The sequence below is a fragment of the Glycine soja genome, chromosome 1, assembly GCF_004193775.1.
Source record: "Glycine soja cultivar W05 chromosome 1, ASM419377v2, whole genome shotgun sequence".
In the NCBI taxonomy this organism is placed as follows: domain Eukaryota; kingdom Viridiplantae; phylum Streptophyta; class Magnoliopsida; order Fabales; family Fabaceae; genus Glycine; species Glycine soja.
Genome location: NC_041002.1, coordinates 42,533,085 through 42,539,113, shown reverse-complemented (window position 1 = coordinate 42,539,113; position 6,029 = coordinate 42,533,085).

Below are 6,029 nucleotides of genomic sequence, written 5' to 3'. Positions count from 1 at the left end.
CTGCACAGAAAACACACAGTGGTACATGGCATTCTCAAAATATTGAAATATAATTGTAATGGTTAGTTGAAAATGACTTACAATCTTTTAGCGATTTCCTTTGCGGCTTCAGTCGTCATTCCCCTGTCTTCTTCGTGCGGGCCATCTTCCACTTCACGTGGCGCCTGACCGGGGATGGAGGGTCGATGACGCCATCAATGCTTCCTGACTATGCAACTTCCTGCAGCTTCTTGTTTGTCTTCTCAGCAAGGAGCTTCTGCTCCAAATAATCATAACCCCCACGAGACAAAACGTGGGGGGCAGTATTCTGCTTCTGGATGGCCTATGCCTTCTTGCGCACATCCTGAAAAAATTAAACAATGATGTTTGAAATGGGTAGAATGAAGTATAACAACATCATGTTTAATATGAAAAACAACTTAAATGGCAAGGAACATACCTCCCAAGAAGGGTCTCTGCGAGTCTGGCAAAACTGGGCCCACTTTTCCTTGCTGATGTCATATTTCTCACAGATAGTGTCCTCGACACCGTCCTGATCGGCTGCAAGGGCCCATTTCCTCGTGAGGTCTGATTTAAACTGCCTCCATCTCTTCCCCACGGTCTGTAGTAACTTCCTTTTCGTCCTACTGTCAGAAGCCTCTGGGATATCAAATTCCGCCTGACAACATCAAATAAAGTTTATTTGTTACAATAATGTATTTTTTGGATATTAATTAAACAAAATCAAATAAGAAAAGAAAAATACCTGAATATCCTCCCAAATCAGGTCCTTCTGAGCAGTAGGGACCTCCTTCCAGTTCTCGTAGGTGACGTCCACCTTATCACGCGCCACAATCCCCAAATATGTTCTTAATTTCTTCCTATGGGGACCGTCAGCCTTCCCGGTAGCAGGATCAACATGTACCACTGGTCTCTCAGTACCAGGTGGTCTAGTGAACAACGATCGTAGACGTGAGGCTTTGCATGTCCGCTTCACGGCAGACGGCGAAGCCGATGCGTCTGAAGGAGGAGGAGGAGTGGAGGCAAGTGGAGAACCCATGATCTTTTATACAATAACATACAAAATAAGATTAATCAAAAGAGGATTAGCCGTAAGTTTTTTTTGGAAGGAAAAAGTATAATCTTATTAAACAAAACCCCACCACAGAACGAGACAAGACAAATTAACCAAAGGACTCCGAAAGATTGGTAGTTGTGCTTTTTAATTGTGATTTGGGGCAACCATGTTATAAAAAGTCTATTACATGTAATCAACAGTCAATGTATGCATGATGGAATATAAATACTATATCTTCAGAAATACACATGTACATGGCATCCTTAGGACTTCATCCAGCTGATGTTTGTCGCCAGTTTCATCATCCACCACCCCTTTCTTCTCTGCCTTCTCACGTTTGTTGTTGTTAAACCCATATTTATGCCTTCTTCCCTTCATGTCTTGTTTTATCACAACTTTAGCCGAATTTTCTATCTTCAGCACAGTTGAATCTCCTGTCTTATTCTCCAATGACACACTTTGATGGCCTGTATCTCTTTTCTTCGTATGTTCTAGTGGTCCAGCTTCAGAATGCGTAGAGCAATTTGAATTTTCCAGTCATCACCAAAGGCTTCTGCATCAGCATTGACACTCTCTACCCTCTTTGGTTTATGCTTTTGTGTTGCATTCAGTGCTTCCTCCTTATAATTCTCAGATTTATTGGAGGTCTCACTAGAAGAATCAACACGAATCCGTGCCTGTTCCTCCTCTACCAGCTCAATATCTTTCTTTTCACCTTTACTTTTGTAAACTACACTGTAATTTACAAAAAAAAAGTTGAAAGGAAAGATATTGAGCTGGTAGACGAGGAAGAAGCACAGATTGGTGCTGATTGTTCTAGTGCAACCTCTAATAAATCTGAGATTTATAAGGAGGAAGCACGGAATGCAACACAGAAGCATAAACCAAAGATGGTGGAGAGTGTCAATGCTGATGCAGAAGCCTTTGGTGATCACTGGGAAATTCAGATTGCTTTATGCATTCTGAAGCTGAAGCACTATAATATACGAAGAAAAGAGATACAGGCCATCAAAGTGTGTCATTGGAGAATAAGACAGGAGATTCAACTATGCTGAAGATAGGAGATTCGGCTAAAGTTGTGATAAAACAAGACATGAAGGGAAGAAAGCATAAATATGGGTTTAACAACAATAAACGTGAGAAGACAGAGAAGAAAAAGGGTGGTGGATGATGAAATTGGTGACAAACATCAGCTGTATGAAGTCCTAAGAATGCCATCTAAAATAAAATACCGATGCCACAATCAGAGAAAAATGTAGCTGTCACTTACTTGCTTTGGTGACCTCTGTCTCTGCATAAAATTACATTACACGATGTTAATCAATTCTCCTTCATCATGATCATTTCGATTAGCATGAACGTCGTCAACTTCTTCTTCTCCGACAATGTTAGGAGTGATTTGAGCCGTCAAAGGACTAACATAGGTGTCCATGTATGAATCATCATCTTCTACATTAACACCAATTTTTTTGCCTTGCAGAACCACGCACCACCTTTCATCACAAGGGTCTTGCACGTAAAATACTTGTCTAGCTTGTTCTGCCATGATGAAAGGGTCATTGTGGTAACCAAGTTTCTTTAGGTCTACCAACATAAATCCTATATCATCGGTGCGCACACCGGTGTTGCTGTCAACCCATTTACATTTGAAAACACATACCGTAAATTTCACATAGTTAAGCTCCCAAATTAAATCAATGAACCCAAAGTAAGGGATGGAAGCTACACAGGGATTGGCGTCATTAACACTTGCAAAGTGTTGAGATTCAGCCCTTAGGGTGACCCCGCTGTTCTGCATTGTACTTTTGTCATCTTGTGCTTTTGTGTAAAATGAATACCTGTTTATGTCGTATCCTTGCCAGGTTATAACATTTATTTTAGGCCCATCTACTACCCTTCTTAATGTTTCTGAAGCATTCTCATCTGCAAAGATTGTATCTTTAAACCAATCACAGAAAGTCTTGTTATGCTTTTTCAACACCCAATTCTTTGACATTTTCGGATTATTCTGTTTGACTAAAGCTCCATGCTTAACTATGTATGGAAAAACTTCATTACTGTTGTTCAAGACATACAAGTGAGCTTGTAACAAATCTTCTACACTTGAAGTGATCACATGCAGTCCTCTTGAACCCTTACCACCCACTCTGTCATCATGCCGAGACTCAGGAAGCCCAACAGGTTTAGCCTTCTCTAAGTATTCTGAACAAAATTCAATAGCTTCTTCTGCAATGTACCTCTCTACAATAGATGCTTCTGGATGATATAGATTCTTTGTATACCCTTTTAAGATCTTCATGTATCGCTCAACCGGGTACATCCATTGTAGATAAACAGGACCACAGCATTTGATTTCTCTGACCAGATGCACAATCAAGTAAATCATGATGTCAAAGAAAGCAGGGGGAAAATACATCTCCAACTGGCACAGTATAATTGCGGCCTCATTTTCCAACTCATCAAACTTGACTGGATCAATGACTTTGCTACATATAGCATGGAAGAAAAAGCACAAGCGAGTTATCGCTAACCTGACTTTGTTTGGCAAGATGTCTCGTATAGCCACGACTAACAATTGTTGCATGAGCACGTCACAATCATGAGACTTTAACCCTACAAGCTTAAGCTCCTTCAACTGCACAAGGCTCTTAATATTTGAAGAGTATCCTTGTGGAACCTTCACCCGACGAAGACACTGACAAAAACTTATCTTCTCCTTCTTGGACAAAGTATGGCAGGCTGGGGGCAAGTAAATTTTCTTCCCATCAGACCTTGGATGCAACTGTGATCGTATACCCATATCAGCTAGATCTTGACGGGTATTGAAGACATCCTTCGTCTTGCCTTGAATGTTAAGGAGTGTCCCAACCACACTATCACAAACATTTTTCTCCACATGCATAGCATCAATACAATGTCTAACGTCAAGATGACACCAGTACGGAAGATCAAAGAAAATGGACCTCTTCTTCCATATGCAACTCTGACTTTTATCCTTCTTTTGGGTCTTCCCAAATATATTATTCAGGTGTTGAACCCGCTGATATACCTGCTCACCAGTCAACGGTATCGGCGCAATATCATGCTCTTGACTTCCATTAAAAGCTTTTTTCAGTCGTCTGTAAGGATGATTGGGTGTTAGAAAGCGGCGATGCCTATTGTAGGCTGTTTTTCTCCCATGTTTAAGTTGTATGTAACTTGTGTTTTCTTCACAGATGGGGCATGCATGATGACCCTTAACACTGTAACCATTGAGATTCCCATATGATGGAAAGTCATTAATGGTACAAAAAAGCATTGCACGTATTTCGAAGGTCTCATTGCGAAACGCATCAAACACTACAACCCCCTCGTCCCACAACTTTCTCATATCTTCAACCAATGGACTTGGATAAACATCAATGTCATTTCCTAGCTGTCTTGGGCCCGATATCATCATAGACAACATCATGTATTTTCACTTCATGCAAAACCAAGGAGGAAAATTTTAAATTACTAGTAGAACTGGCCATGAACTGTGTTGAGTGCTTAAGGTGCCATGTGGATTCATTCCATCACTGGCTAGTCCAATTTGAAGATTTCTTGGGTCTTTCCCGAAATCCGGATACAAACCATCAATCTTCTTCCACTGCGAGCAATCAGCCGGATGACGGACCATTCCATCAGAAATCCTTCCATTTTCATGCCATGTAAGGTCTTTTGCGTCATCCTCATTAGAAAAAAGATGCTTAAACCTTGGAATGATTGGAAGATACCACAAAACCTTCGTTGGGGGGTCCTTGTTGGAGTTTTCATTAGAACTGCTTTCCTCTTCATCCTTCACTTTGTATCGTGAAGTCCCACAGATAGGGCATTTCGACATTTCTTGGAATTCATGCCTGTACAGTATGCAATCATTGGGGCAAGCATGAATCTTCTGATACTCCATACCCATCGGACATAATATCTTTTTCGCCTTATAGTAACTTTTAGGCAATGTGTTGTCCTCTGGAAGCAGATTGTGCACTACCTCAAGCAGTGAGGTGAAACTTTTGTCACTCCACCCATACCTGGCCTTTACATTAACCAGACTTAACACAGCAGACAACAGGGTTAAGGAATTCTTGCACCCTACATACAAAGGCTTCTTTGAATCACTATGCAATCCTTCATACACAGGGGCGTGTGCTTGCTGGAAAGACTCTTGTCCAAGGTCACGAATCATGTCCTCCAACCGATCTCCCATTTCTACATCAAACGGTTCAGATTGGGACCCACTCTGCATGTCTGTGACTTCACCATGCCATATCCATGTCGTGTAATTCTTCTTAATCCCATCACACAATAGATGGTCCCGTATGTCATCGAGTAGTTGTCGTCTTCCATTCAAATAGTTGATGCAAGGACAATAATATTTTCCTTCCTCATTCAGTCGACCTCTTTCTGAAGCAAATTGCAAGAACTGTTCGATGCCATCCTCATATTCTGGGCTCATGCGACTTTCATTCATCCAACTTCAATCCATCTAAGCAATTCCATGCATGAAAATCTCACTTTTTTATTTATAGGTGTGGCCCTATCCCATTTAGGAAAATTGTCTTTTATGTTAGCTTCAAACGTTAAGGTTACCATTATTTACAAAAATTTGACTAAATTTCGATAGCATTTCGCATTGGTCTCCAAGTACACGACATGACATCGGTGAAATGAATTTCCCGATAATCAAGTATGCACTCAGAGAACAATTTGAAATGCATTGAACCGAAATTTAATCAAATTAATGAAAATAATAATAACCTTCACAAATGAATCTAACATAAAAATATCAGTCTCCCCAAACTGTCCAAACGGACAATTCAAGACTAAATACAATGACTAATGCAAACTGTCCGCAAGAGTCATTGCATTCAGTCTCAAACGGGAATCTAAGGTTCACTCAGCATGAACAACAGTTGTTTATATAGCAAATTACACTGATCACATACAAGAACAT